Source organism: Carettochelys insculpta, chromosome 1 (assembly GCF_033958435.1).
Source record: "Carettochelys insculpta isolate YL-2023 chromosome 1, ASM3395843v1, whole genome shotgun sequence".
NCBI lineage: Eukaryota > Metazoa > Chordata > Testudines > Carettochelyidae > Carettochelys > Carettochelys insculpta.
In genome coordinates, this window is record NC_134137.1 from 147,176,792 (window position 1) to 147,192,483 (window position 15,692).

Genomic DNA, 15,692 nt, shown 5'->3' on the forward strand with positions numbered 1-15,692 from the left:
ATTCCCACCATCCAAAGAAAGATCTGGTCTTTGCTTCTGGCTCTCAGCCCCTGCCATTTTACATGGGTGATCCGGTGCAGCCACTATAAAAAGCAGACAGCTGGTGAAGGCCCATATGCAAAGGTCAGTGAGTGTGGGTTGGGAGGGGAGGACAGGGTTAGATAGGGATCTGGGGGTGCCTGGCTTGGGTAAGAGGGATGGGGATGGGGTAAGAGTGGGGGGCTAGGGAGAGGAGGGGCTCAGGCTGCCAGCCAGCTTGCAGGATTCATGGGGCTTGGGCGGCTGGCCCCAGCAAATCAGGGCTCAGGTGGCTTGGGCTGGTGGGCAGGCGGCTGGCTCTGGTAGTGCGGGGCTTGGGCTGGCAGGCAGGTGGCTGGCCTGGGCAGCATGGGGCTTGGGCGAATGGCTCAGGTGGCTGGCCCGCAGCTGGTGCAGGTGGCTGGTGTGTGAGCAGGTGGCTGGCCCTGATGGTGTGGGGCTCAGGCAGGCAGCTCTGGCAGCACAGGTGGACAGGGCAGCTGATGCGGGCAAATCTGGGGGCTGGCACAGGGCTCAGGCACCTGGTCAGCTGGGGCTACACCAGGCACTCACAAGGGGCCGAGGAAAACTATTTGTGCTTATTTTTAATTTTAAATAACATTTTTTATCAAGTTGTTGTGTTTATAGTAAATTACAAATTGAATTTTTTGTTAAAAGGGGGGTTGGATGATGGTAAAGAAGTGGGGGGCGTGAAGGTTTCTCAAAAGTCAAAAGGGGGGCACGATGCCGAAAAGTTTGGGAACCACTGATCTAGCATTTGTGGTGTTGCCACCCAGTCCCTGTGACTAAGAGGTGGGGGAAACTAAGAGGTGGGGGAAAGCCGATTGGTGCGGGGGAGCACCTGGATCGGACGGAGACTTCTCTTACACGAGGCTCCATAGACAGGGATTCCCTAGAAGTTAGTCAGATAGGGAACGTGGGAAATAATATATGGGCAAGATCAGATGTAAAACAATCATGCATAAAAAAATCCACCGTGTCTGTGAAAGGCGGACATATAAATAGTGGTAGTTTTCTAACATGCTTTTACACTAATGCTAGGAGTCTGTCTAATAAGATGGGTGAACTGGAGTACCTCATATCAAAGGAGGAAGTTGACATAATAGGCATCTCAGAAACATGGTGGAATGAGGACAATCAGTGGGACACTATCATACCGGGATATAAATTATATCGGAAAGACAGAACAGGTCGTGCGGGTGGCGGAGTGGTACTATATGTGAAGGATAATATAGAATCAAATGAAGTAAAAATCCTAAAGGAATCAAAATGTTCCATAGAATCATTATGGATAACAATTCATTTCTCTAATATGAATATGGCATTAGGAATATATTACCGACCACCTAACCAGGACAGTGATAGTGATGCTGAAATGTTAAGGGAGATTAGAGAGGCTATCAAAATAAAAAACACAGTAATAATAGGAGATTTCAATTATCCCCATATTGATTGGGTGCATGTCACCTCAGGACGGGATTCAGAGATTAAATTTCTTGATGCCTTAAATGACTGCTTCTTGGAGCAGCTAGTACAGGAACCCACAAGGGGAGAGTCGGTTCTCGATCTAGTCTTAACTGGAACGCAGGATCTGGTCCAAGAGGTAACTGTTACTGGACCGCTTGGAAATAGTGACCACAATATAATAACTTTTAATATTCCTGTGTTGGGAAGAACACCGCAGCGGTCAAACACTCTGGCATTTAATTTCAAAAAGGGGAATTACACTAAAATGAGGAAGCTAGTTAAACAGAAACTAAAAGGTAGAGTAATTAAACTAAAATCCCTGGAAGCTGCATGGAAACTGTTTAAAGACACAATACTAGAGGCCCAACTTAAATGTATACCCCAAATAAAAAAACACAGTAAGAGACCTAACAAAGAACCACCATGGCTAAACAGCCATGTTAAAAAGGCAGTGAGAGAGAAAAGGGCAGCTTTTAAAAAGTGGAAGTCAAATCCTAGTGAGGAAAATAGAAAGGAACATAAACACTCCCAAATTAACTGTCATAATGTAGTAAGAAAAGCCAAAAAAGAGTTTGAGGAACAGCTAGCCAAAAATTCAAAAAACAATAGTAAAATGTTTTTTAAATACATTAGAAGCAGGAAGCCTGCTAAAAAAGCAGTGGGGCCCTTGGATGATAAAGATATAAAAGGAGCGATCAAGGAAGACAGTGCCATTGCGGAGCGATTAAATGATTTCTTTGCTTCAGTCTTCACGGCTGAAGATGTTACAGAGGTTCCTAAATCTGAGCCGGCCTTTTTAGGCGACAAATCTGAGGAACTCACTCAGATTGAAGTGACATTAGAGGAGGTTTTGGAATTAATTGATAAGCTGAATAGTAACAAGTCTCCAGGACCAGATGGCATTCACCCAAGGGTTCTGAAAGAACTCAAATGTGAAATTGCGGAGTTATTAACAGTGGTTTGTAACCTATCCTTTAAATCCACTTTGGTACCAAATGACTGGAAGACGGCCAATATAACACCAATATTTAAAAAAGGCTCTAGAGGAGATCCTGGCAATTATAGACCGATAAGTTTAACATCAGTACCAGGTAAATTAGTAGAAACACTAGTAAAGAGTAAAATTGCAAGGCACATAGAAGAGCACGAATTGTTGGGCAAAAGTCAGCATGGTTTCTGCAGAGGGAAGTCGTGTCTGTCTAATCTATTAGAATTCTTTGAAGGGGTTAATAAACATGCGGACAAGGGGCACCCAGTGGACATAATATACCTAGATTTCCAGAAAGCCTTTGACACGGTCCCACACCAAAGGCTTTTATGTAAATTAGGTGGTCATGGGATAGGAGGAAAGGTCCTTTCATGGATCGGAAATTGGTTAAAAGACAGAAAACAAAGGGTTGGAATAAATGGTAAATTTTCACAATGGAGGGGGGTAACTAGTGGTGTTCCCCAGGGCTCAGTCCTGGGACCGATCCTGTTCAACTTGTTCATCAATGATCTAGAAAATGAGGTAAGCAGTGAGGTGGCAAAGTTTGCAGATGACACCAAGTTGTTCAGGACAGTCAAAAGCAAAAGGGATTGTGAAGAACTACAAGGAGATCTCAGCAAACTGAGTGATTGGGCAGCAAAATGGCAAATGAAATTTAATGTGGGTAAGTGTAAGGTAATGCATGTTGGAAAAAATAACCCAAATTACACGTACTACATGATGGGGTCAAATTTAGCTACGACAGATCAGGAAAGGGATCTTGGAGTTATAGTGGATAGTTCTCTGAAGACATCCACGCAGTGTGCAGCGGCAGTTAGTAAGGCAAATAGGATGTTAGGAATTATTAAAAAAGGGATCGATAATAAGACAAAAGATATCATACTTCCCCTATATAAAACTATGGTACGCCCACATCTCGAGTACTGCGTGCAGATGTGGTCTCCTCACCTCAAAAAAGATATATTGGCATTAGAAAAGGTTCAGAAAAGGGCGACTAAGATGATTAGGGGCTTGGAAAGGGTCCCATATGGGGAGAGGCTAGAGAGACTGGGACTTTTCAGTTTGGAAAAGAGGCGATTGAGGGGCGATATGATAGAGGTATATAAAATCATGAATGGTGTGGAGAAAGTGAATATAGAAAAATTATTTACCTTTTCCCATAATACAAGAACTAGGGGACACCAAATGAAATTGATGGGTAGTAGGTTCAAAACTAATAAAAGGAAATTTTTCTTCACACAGCGCACAGTCAACCTGTGGAACTCCTTGCCCGAGGAGGCTGTGAAGGCCAGGACTCTATTAGGGTTTAAAAAAGAGCTTGATAAATTTTTGCAGGTCAGGTCCATAAATGGCTATTAGCCAGGGATAAAGTATGGTGCCCTAGCCTTCATAACAAGGGCAGGAGATGGATGGCAGGAGATAAATCACTTGTCTTCTGTTCTCCTTCTCTGGGGCACCTGGCATTGGCCACCGTCGGCAGATGGGATGCTGGGCTTGATGGACCTTTGGTCTGACCCAGTATGGCCATTCTTATGTTCTTATGTGACCACCTCACCTGCACATGGGCTCCTCTCTTGCCTACGTGCAGGATGAGGAGCTGGAAGCTGCAGTTAAGTTGGGTGGAGGTGGGATGGGTTGGGTCCTCCGCAGGTTGGATTTAATGGACCCCCCGTAGGCCACATCAAAGTGTCTTGGGGGCGCTGGATCCAGACCACGTGCCTGGTGTTCTCCCTCCCACCACCCTGATCTAGTCTGACTTTCCATAGAGTCCACACTACAGAACTTCTCCAAAACATTCCTAGAACGTATCATCTAGAAATACACTCAAGCTTAATTTTTTAAAATGGCCAGTGGTAGTTTACCACCCCAAAAGGTAAAAATCACCCCTTGGCTGGGGAAAATGTGGGAATGAGGAAGCCTCAGAGAGTCTGCAGGGGCAGACCAACAAACCAGTTCTGCTGCAGCAAGCACCATCTCTTCCCCCCACCTCCTTTTTTTTGTACCCTAGATGGTCCCTTCAAGGGCTGAGCTCACAGCCCTGAGTTTTGGAGACTAATGCTCAAACCACTGGGCTATCCCTCTCTCCTCTTTTTCTTTGCAGAGAAGCCACAGCTGACTGAAGTGGGGCTTGAGGCAAAGATAGCTGAGACAGGCTTGGAATAGCATAGGAATTTCTGATTCATCTGTTTCACTTATAGACCTATGTGAAACCCTAATATAAAAACAAATCTCAATAAAATGTGCAATATGCTTAGTGTGTAGGAAGAAAACCTGAAATGTAATTGTATGGAATGAATATAGCTTTATCAAAGCAATATGTACAAGCTGATGAGTGATAACACACCACCTCAGAGGCAATAACTATACCAGAGGGACACACATCTATTAGCGGTCTGGCAGAGTCTGCAGAATACTAGTACCATGCTTCATCAGCTATTAAAGTGACCAGGTGCCTTTGTCCATTAACAGATCTTGTGGTCAGTTCCTCTCAGAGGTCCAGAGAAGCCTGGGCCACTTCCAGCATTTGAGGCCCCTAGCCGTAAGAAAAATAAAAAACACCACCACATGAAAATAAAACAAGGCTCCAAAAAAAGAGTGAGATGTAATTTGAATATATTATGTAACAATTATTGAGGTAAGCACATAAAAACAAATTGCAAAACTTACCAAATGCCAAAAAAAAATTAACAAGTGTCTAAATTAAGGTTCCTTTTGAGCTTGAGGCTGAGGCCAAATGGCGTTCTTGGCCCCATCTCTGATTGGGCCTGCTTTTGGTCATTGGTGGATCACTCAAGATGGGCCATGCCTGCCAAATGTGTAGGGGTGGGGTGGCACACAAAGATTGTTTATACACATAGCCAAGCATTTATCAACTAGGGTTACCATATCTGACCTTTCCAAAAAGAGAACACCACGGAGAGGGAGTGTATCTGTAGCAAGATCTACCAGCTTAGGCTGGATTCATGTACTACATATCCTGTAACACATTAATACAATGTGAGTTGCTAGATCTTGATACAGATACACTCCCTCTCCCTGGTGTCCTCTTTTTTTATATGGTAACCCTAATCAACACCAAACCACACTTTGTAAAGTCTGCACCTGAAACAAGAAGTTGCCCTCTACTTACACACAGGATGCAGGGAAGTTTTTTCAACCAGGATCCCAAGATTCCAACTTACAGTAACAGCAAATGGGAATGCTTCCTTACCCAAGGAAATAATGCTCCTTTGCTCTTCTGTCAGTTTTCTTTCCCCTCCAGGGAACCAGTAATACCTGTCTCCTACCCATGTTGGACTGGAATACACATCATTTAAACTCCAGTCAAGTCTACACCATAGGAAAATCAACTAGCCACCTGATCCAGCTCTAGTAAATAGACAAAGAACTGCTATTGTCTAAATCTGTTTTCTGATAGTTCCTCCTTGGCGTTTTAAGGAAACAGTGGCACAGTGATTCTATAAGGTCACTTTCTAATGAAGTGCACTCTTCCAGAGCAAACAGATTTTCTTCAACCAGTACTTAGGCAAATTTATTTTTTAGGAAAGTGGTATCAATTGTAACATGCAAAACCAAGTGGATTAAGTTCTTATTGCCCCATGACACATTGCAGCTGAATTTTGACCATCAACCCTTTTTATTTATGATGCAATATAATTCAGTTCTCGTTTGCATAAGAAAGCATTAAATTAACTATGTTGCTCCTTTTAAGTGTTTCTACACAGCTGGGGATGAGGCTGCCGTAGACAGATCTGGCCTACTACGCTTCCTCTTTTATGTATTATCTTGAGTAGTTTTAGTTCCTACCACCACAATTTCTGTAAGTGTTATCAGGCAGGATCCAACAAGTTCCACAGTCATATACTATGACTGTTTGTTTTTGTTTTTCTTAATTTTCCTATCCATTTCTCTTTGAGGTTCACCTTGTGCATCTATCTATTTCAGTGTAAAGCTACATTGTATATCCATTAAAAAAGCTATCAAGGTTTTTTTGGGGGAATTTGATGACTACTTATTAAATCACCCGATAAGTTTGTACTTTGAACCTTGTCTGCATTGTGACATCACTACAGTAAATGGTTAAGTAATAGCATGATGAAATCAGAAATGCAGGGGAGGGGGAACCACTGAGATCCAGTCCAACAGATGCAGGTAATTGTATAGATGGGCATCTCTGAATCATTTGCTTGTTTGTCAGCTCCTCTGTGACTCATGCCACAACATTTGTCACAGCAGTTACTGCTCTGTTACCCATTTAATCCTCATGTGGAATGGCCAGCCACCTTTTTTGTGTGAGTGGAAATACATTTTATATGGTTCTTCTTGGTTGTACCATGGAGAGAAAAGATACGACAATCCCTCAGTATGCCTGATTTTGATTTGTGCTTGTGAGTTAAGTGCAAATCAAAAGCACTACAGTCCCCAGCTCTCCCAGCTGGGGGAGCGCAACGTGCAGACAGGCGCTGTGGTGTGGCTTCTCCTCTACTTCCCCCAGCTGGGGAGAACCTGTGCTGCTGTGTCTGTCTGCCTGCCCTGCTCCCCCAGCTGGGGAAAGCCTGGTGAACAGACAGCCATGACACTGCAGCTTCTCTCTGGCATCCCCCAGCTAGGGGAAACTGGGCAGAAGCTGTGCCTGGCTCCCAGAGTGGCAAGCAGCTGGAAACCAGGCAGCAGTTCCCACTGGTGGAGGGGATCCAGGAGCCAGGCTGCTACTTGGTCTCCACCTCCCCTGCACCCGCTGGAGCCAGGAAACTGATCAGGGCTGGTGCCCTCTTCAGTGTCCTGCCTTCCCCCGCATTACACAGGAAATTTGACTTATGCAGGGGTTGCGAGAACTCAGCCCTCACATAAGTCAGGGTCTACTGTAGTCTCATTGTCCAATTAGGGGCATTTTTCTGTGGAGCAACTTTCACAACAGAGAAAAGAGAACTGGACAAGCATAGAGACAAACACTTGCTTTTATGCCTAGTGCCATGCATGTTTTGTCCACACAGACCTGTCCAGGATTTAGGGTATATCTCATCTATCCACAGGACACGCTGCATGGAATTTAATTTTTCTACATCTGATAGCTGAAATGTTGTGTTACCCTGGTGTGACTGAACCTGTGGTTTCCAGAAGTGCTAACGGCCTTATTTTCAGTGGTTCTGAACACTCCCAATTTTCATTCAGCATCTTTGAGAATCATGCCCTGGTTTCACACCACTAACCTAGCATGTGCACCCTCTCTAAAGGGCAGTATTTTCTGTATGTTGTGTGATGTTTGAAACATTTCTCCCCCATGGAGTGGAGGAGTGGAACTTTTTGTTTCGGTAATGTTTCTTTCCAGTCACCAGACAGTTTACAGTGAATTGAAACTTAAATGCAGCACTCAGTTTAGAAAAAAAAAGTGAAATAAAATCAGCATTAACTATAGTTTCTAAAAGGAAGCTTGTTTGTTCAGTAGTTAAAACTAGTGTATTGTTGGTTATGTACTCACAAAAGAGTATTTGCAAAGGTTTTCTCTCTGAAAGTCAATGAGAGTTGGGTACTAAGTTGACATTTATGCTTTTGAAAATCTCCCTTAAATCAGTAGTCAGATGGCACAAAGTGCTGTAACTATTTTTTAATAAAACATGTAATTCTTCAGAGGTGATTACTGCTGTGACACTGACGGACCAGAGGCAAGCAATTGCCAAAGGTTTATGCTCAGCTATAAAGTAATAGTTAAGGTTTTATTTTGTTATGTAACTGCAAAAATGTCTGCTCTGAAACTAAGAGAGAGGTAGCCGTGTTAGTCTGTACTCCAGCAAAACACAGCAGCAGAAATGTGGCACTTTAAAGACTAACAGAATGACTTATTCTGTGATGAGCTTTCGTGGGACAGATACACTTCTTCAGATCAATCTCATTTTCAATACAGAGTGACATAATAAGTACAGAGAACCAAAAAGAGAAAAAAAATGTATAGCAATAAAAACTGACAAATCAAATAGGATAGGAGGAAGAGGGCGAGAGGTAGGGGGATGTTAATTGTCCCACCTGAGATAATTACAAGCATGAAAGGAAGGGAAGCAGTCCTAGTAATGCATGAGGTAGTTGATGTCTATGTTCATACCATGTGTTAATGTATCGAATTTGAATATGTACTCTAACTCAGAAATCTCTTGTTCTAATCTGTTGTTAAATTCTCTATGTTCCCAGGACACAAATCCTCAGGTCTTTAACAGAATGGCCCACTCCATTGAAGTGTTCACTGACCGGCTTATGTGTATCGGGTCTGCCGGATTCATGTCCTGCTCACAAGAAAGACCTGTCAAAAGTAAATGGGCCATCATGTGTCATCACAATACATAGACTTTTGTTAACAGGCCCCTTAAGCCCATGCAGAAACTATGTGCAAAGGGCTCTTTCCATCGCCTGAATTCTGGAAGAAGGAAATAAAAATATCTGACAAGAAAATTTTTCACTTCCTTTGCCATTTGGATTCTCATAGGACCAGAACTACAAAACAAAAGCAGAGATCTCAGGGTCAACTTGCGTTAGCCCAAAAAGATAGTCAGAGGTGATAAATCAGGTGTTACTACTGTCACTTTTAAGAAACTGAGGCCTATCTCATGTATGTATATGTTTTTGCCCACTTTAGTTTTGTAATAATGGTCTCATTTCTTTCCTTTGTTAACAGATGCTTTGATAGCAAAGCTATGAGTGTTTTTTTTGGTGTGAGATCTAAAGTGCAAATTGACTTGGGTAAATTTTTATGCTTATAGAAGCACATGGGATTTTCTTTCAGGAGAAAAGGCAATATGCCGCATTTACTGAGAATACAATAGAAAAGGAATTAGCATATGCTCTCTCTCTCTCTCTCTCTCTCTCTCTCACACGCACACACACACACACACACACACGAGCCTTGCCAGCAGATGTTATAGTGACCAGACTGTTGCTCATACCCACGTGTTGGCCAACCATGCTAAGTATGAGGAGTGGAACCAGATTCTTTTCAACCTGGTCCGAGGTTCCAGTAGAAGTGGCAGATGAATCCAAAGTCTGTGTCATAGCAGGTCTTGTTTTAAAATAGTTTTCTTTCATGGGATCAGTGAGTTTTGCACCATCATGCTGTAATCAATCACCGTTTGACAAGTGTTTGTTTTCTTAAGTTGTCCTCCTCATCCCTCATCTATTGTCCCATCCTACTAGTTTCAATCACCACTATCTTCTCTGATTGATAACTGCCTGACTTCCTCCTTCAGAGTCATCAGCTTGCTCCCTTCCCATGTTTTGATGAGTATATAAAGTCATCCTGGCACTTTCATGTCCATTCTGGTTCCTCCCTAGAACAGCTGGTTTGATGATGGCCTTCACACTTATCATTTAACACACACACACACACCCCCATTCACACAACAGAGTATTTTTTCTAGCACAGAGACAATATAAGCATTTAGACTAGAACACCAAGTTACAGTTTTAACAAACAATCATCATGCTTTTTCACAATATTCATTTTAAGTTTGAAAGCAAACAGTGACCATAAGCATCTATTCCTGCTGTAACATCAGATACAGAAACAAGCAATTTGTCTGATGCTAACTATTATAATATTACCCTTTATCATAGATTAGACATAACCTCAATTAGAATCTTATACTACAAAATGACTGGTCCTTTGGGACTGAGTGTAAACTAAATGTTTTGTGATCTATAGTGTACAGCAACTGCCTCCACAAAGTCCAGTTTGCCTGGTTGTCGAGCTAGGATGGGAGACCCAAGTGACTCGATGTTAAGCGCTTTAGAAGTTCACACTTATTACCAGAATGGTGAAATCTAATTACACAACTGTGACATGCCAGTGTGCAGCTCAGACCCAAGGAAAGTCTTGCCCTTCAACTTGGGTGCATTGCAGAGTTTTACCATCGTAGCTCCCAACCTGCAGCACTCCCAAACAACTTAGCCAAGTGCAAGTCACTCCCAGGTACGTGTGTGTGACTAGAGCTCTGCGCAGATACACATCTATAGCCCCTGGCACGGCTATCGGACTTACCTGGCTACTCCTCTGATATTTGTCAAAGACAAAAAGGGTTTTCTAGTGCCAAGTTTAACAACATAGATTAGATGTGACGCAGAGTTTCTCACATACACTTCCAACAGAATTACTGACCAAACTCTTCAGATCAAACCCCCTCCCCCAGAGTCCACTTGCTGTTTCCTTTGTCTTCTTGAATGAGATGAGTGGGGATGGGGGGCTGTTGTGGAGAGTTTTATCCTCCTTTGCATAGTTTCAGTCCCGCTTGAAAAAGCATTTCCAGGTGAGAAGGAAGAGACCGGGGGTCTGATGGAGGGAGGAGACCTCATATTCTTTCTTTGCCTTACTCCATCCCCGCCACCCTTTTCTTGACCCAGAATGGCCACTTGACAGGTGGGGGCCTATCACCTACTAGCTGGGACACCAACTTTCCCTTTATCTTTCAGAAATTGTTTAGCCCCTACCCAGACTTATGTGGGAAACACTGTACTGTCATGCTTTCAGCTGATGTTCACAAATTTATACATAATGTTGCTACATGGATTTTACTATGATACGATTGATCAGCAAGCTATGAGTTTTCAGTTGCCTCACAAGGTATACAGCGTACAAAGATTATTACACTCATGCAACATGTGAATAGAGGGTGCATTCTGTCAAAAGACCATACAGACAGTTTGGGGTCTTTGCTCTGCTTCTTGGCAGGGTGCCCTGAAGATGGCACTTGTAGTCAAGAAACATTGCAGACAGTGTGATATCCAGTGCTTGTTTTAGAAAAAATGGTGCCAGAACTCAAGCCCCAAAACATGTTGCCCCTAAACCCCCATGTTTAACCCCTCCTCCCCACAGCCCCAAACCCCCCAGACTTAACCCCCCCAACGTCCCTAAACTGCCCCTTCCAGCCTCCTCACAGTGTCAAACAGCCCCAAGCCTTTAACCCTCCCCCCACGTGGCCCCAAACTGCTGCCCCAAAACTCAGGATTCATGTGCTTACCCAGGAGCTCCATGGGCTGCTGCTCCTTCGCCAGCCGCCATCTTTTCTTCACTGTGGCTATGCAGCTCTTGCCAGCCCTTCATCTCCCCCCACATCCAGTGTGGCATGAGCAGCTCAATTTAATTGGTTTAGCAGCTGTATCCCTTCTACCAGCTGTTAAACCAATTCACTCAAGTCCTGCTCTTTCATCAGAGCAGGCAGGGAGCTGGAGGAAGAGAGGTGGCAGTGGTGGGAGCAGCAAGTGGCTCCTTAAAGAGCTGCCCAGCTGCCTTTTAAAACTGGTGGCACTGTGAAAAAAGGTGGCAGAACTCGGTTCCACTGTGTTCCACCAGAAAAAGGCCTGGTGACACCCACCTTGCATGTTTAAGCCCTTAGGACCTCAGCAAACTCCCTTAGAAGTCAGTGAATGTCTCCCATTAAACTCCAATTGGTGTCAAAGCAGTGCCTGAATGAATATCCATTTTGTAATATTAAGTGCATCAAATGGATTATTTCCATAGCACCCAAGGCATGCAATGGACTTCACAAATGAATTAGGCACATTCAGGCAGGCCCTCAGGACTGATGAGAATGTTAAGCGTTCTAATTGGACTGCCTCCGTAAATGATGTAGAACTGCTTTGTAAAATATTTTTCTGACTGTAAAAATGAGTTTGTGGGTCTCACAAAACTAAGCAAAGCTTTTGAAAAGCTATTTCCTTCTTTATAATAGCCAAAAGGCAAGAGCTAAATGAACCTACTATGAAATAACCCTCTAGCTACTCGGCTGTATGAGCAAAACCGCACGTTAGGGTATTGATAATCTAGCTTTAGGAACTGAACACAGAATGTAGGCAACTATAGGCCTGATTGTGAGCATTTAATGCTCAGGGCAACATACCATTACTCCTCTTCCTTTCTTGAGCAGGGGTGGGGGGCGATCCCTACAGAGGAAGGATTGTTCAAAAATTAGGGTGCTAATCTTGGCCTGGGAAGACCAGGATGTAATTCCCAGCTCTGCCACAAATTTCCTGAGTGACCATGGACACAGATTCTCAAAACTATCTGTTTCTAACTCCTATTGATTTATCCTTTTGGTGATCTGTGCCTAAGCCTCTCCGGACCTCAGTTCTCAATCTGTAAAACTGCATGAGTTAAAATTCATGAAGAGACCGTGAAGCAAGTAGATATATGGGAAGGAGGGCCATATTAGTACCCTAGAATGAGCTAGGTGCTTGCCCCAGTACAGCATCCCGTATCTTAGCAACTTTCCTTCAATGCCCCCACCCTTAAAAGAATTTCTTCACAAACTCTTTGGCTATGGCCACACTAGCCCCTCCTTTCAGAGGGGCTATGGAAACATGACACTTCGGTGTATGCTAATAAGGCACTGCCATGAATATGCAGTGCCTCATTAGCATAATTGTGTCTGCACGAGCTTCAAAACTGCTGGTTTCGAAATGCACACTGCCCAGGTAGCCAGGGAGCCTTTTGAAATGAACCCTTAATTTTGAAAGCCCCTTATTCCCATCTGGTTTTAGGAATAAGAGGCTTTCAAAATTGGGTCTATTTCGAAAGGTTCCCTGGCTACCCGGGCAGTGTGCGTTTCAAAACCAGCAGTTTTGAAGCTCACACAGCCAACATTATGCTACCCCATTAGCTACCCCATTATGCTACCCCATTAGCATACCCCAAAGTGCCATGTTACCATAGCCCCTCTGAAAGGAGGGGCTAGTGTGGCCACAGCCTTTCAGAGTTGATCCACCAAAGCAAGAAATTAAAAATCCAAAATAATCCGCAACTGGGAACTTGTCTGTTTTGCATCTAATTCATGTTACCTTTTTAATTTAAACTATAAGCCTTTTAAGCAAGGGAACATGTGTATTTATTAGTGACAGAGAGATAGCCATGTTAATCTGTATTCTATCAAAACAGAAAAAGCAGTCAAGTAGAACTTTAAAGACTAACAAAATGATTTATTAGGTGATGATCTTTCATGGGACAGACCCACTTCTTCAGATCATAGCCTTACCAGAACAGACTCAATATATAAAGCACAGAGGTGCAAAAATTGTTATCAAGGTTGACAAATCAGAAAAGTTGTTATCAAGGTTGGCAAATCAGAAGAGCAGAGGGGCAGTAGGAGAGGGGTGTGGGGTGGGGAAGTGAAGAGTTAGATAAAACAAAGTATGTAAAAGAGTCCTTATAATGGGCTAGGTAATTGCCATCCTGGTTCAAACCACATATTAATGTGTCAAATTTCAACCTATCCTTAATCAGGGTGCTACACTCCAGAACTCCTTGGGTGACAGGCCTGTTCTCTCCTATAGACAACCTGCCAACCTTATGAGGATTCTTACCAGCAAACACAGGCTATACCACAATAATACCTATCCTGTAACTTTTCCTTGCAATCCTTGGCTGTGTCTACACGTGCCCCAAACTTCGAAATGGCCATGCAAATGGCCATTTCGAAGTTTACTAATGCAGCGCTGAAATGCATATTCAGCACTTCATTAGTAAACTTCGAAATGGCCATTTGCATGGCCATTTTGAAGTTTGGGGCACGTGTAGACACAGCCCTTGTAACAAGCCCTGTTGCCAACTTTGTCCACATATCTATTCTGGAGATACCATCACTGGACCTAACCATGTTAGTCACAGAATCACGGGCACATTCTCCTGTTCCTCAATTAACATCATATATGCCATCATGTGCCAACAATGCCCACATATCATGTATGTAGGACAGACTGTAAACACTCTTCAACAAAGACTGAATGGACACAAAACAGACATCAAAAACCTCCTAACTCAAAAACCTGTCAGCCAGCACTTTAATGGAGTGGGCCATTCTGTTAATGACCTGAAAGTCTGTGTTTTACTGAAAAGGAACTTGAAGAATCATTTACAGAGAGAGTGCTCAGAACTCTCATTTATATTCAAATTCGACACAGTAACACACGGTTTGAACCGGGACAGCAATTACCCGGCCCATTATAAGAACTCTCTAACATACTTTGTTTTATCTAACTTTTGACTTCCTCACCCCACACCCCTCTGCTCTTCCAATTTGCCTACCTTGACAACGATTTTTGCACCTCTGTGCTTTATATATTGAGTCTGTTCTGGCTATAGTCTGAAGAAGGGGGGCTGTCCCACAAAAGCTCATCACCTAATAAATCATTTTGTTAGTCTTTAATGTGCTACTTGACTTCTTTTTCATTTGTATTTATTATAAAACTTCAGATATGTGGGTGGTTTTCTAAAAGGAGGCCTGATCCTTTACATAGGAACAGGATTGAAACCTAAATAATCACAGTTAAATTTCTAGTTGTGAACTATTTTAATATCAGGATCTTCTCTCTATTCATGCTACTTATAACAGCATTGCTGTCTTAGAAGGGAGAAGTTGAAGTTGTATAAATCTGTAACAGAGAGGTAGCTGAGTTAGTCTGTATTCTAACAAAACAATACAGCAGTCATGTAGCTTTAACAATGGAGTGGGCCATTCTATTAAAGACCTGAGAACATGCATCCTATGTCAAAGAGACTTTAAAAACAGATTATATAGGGAGATTTGTGAACTGGGCTTCATATTCAAATTCGACACATTAATCCTTGATATGAATAAAGACAACAACTATCTCACACATTGCAAGGACTGCTTCCCTTCCTTTGATGTTTGTAATGATCTCAGGCAAGACACTTAACATCCCCCGTCCTCACCCCCTCAGTCAGTTCATGTATTTGATTTGTCAGTTTTTATTGCAATTTTTTTGGATCTCTGTGCTATATATCTGGGTCTGGACTGGAAATTATACAGATCTGAAGAAGTGGGTCTATCCCACGAAAACTCATCACCTAATAAATCATTTTGTTAGTCTTTAAAGTGCTACATGACTGACGTTTTGTATAAATCTGGGTCATCTGCATGGATTTTATACTTTTCTAGCAACATTCCTCTCCCTATGTAGCTATTTTTTTTTAAAAATTCTCTTCAAGTATTTCAGAATTGTACATGCTCTGTGGTCACCCATCTCCTCAGCTGGGCTTCTCAGGAGATTCTTGGAATAGGATTCACCACCATAGCCAATCCAGCTCCTGACGGTATGAGAGAGCGAGAGGTGGTATGAGAGAGTGTTTGGACAGCATACGCCATTTGAAAAGGAAGCTGTATGAACACATGGGAAACTTGATATTGAATTTCTGTAGAGAAAG

At 42.8% G+C, this 15,692-nt stretch overlaps 1 protein-coding gene across 1 annotated transcript in view; it reads left to right on the plus strand.

Annotated features, from left to right (window-relative positions):
* The window catches only part of TLR7 (toll like receptor 7), a 29,479-nt gene that overhangs the window by 1,781 nt on the left and 12,006 nt on the right, over positions 1-15,692 (plus strand). The gene's annotated exons all lie outside the window — the stretch shown is intronic.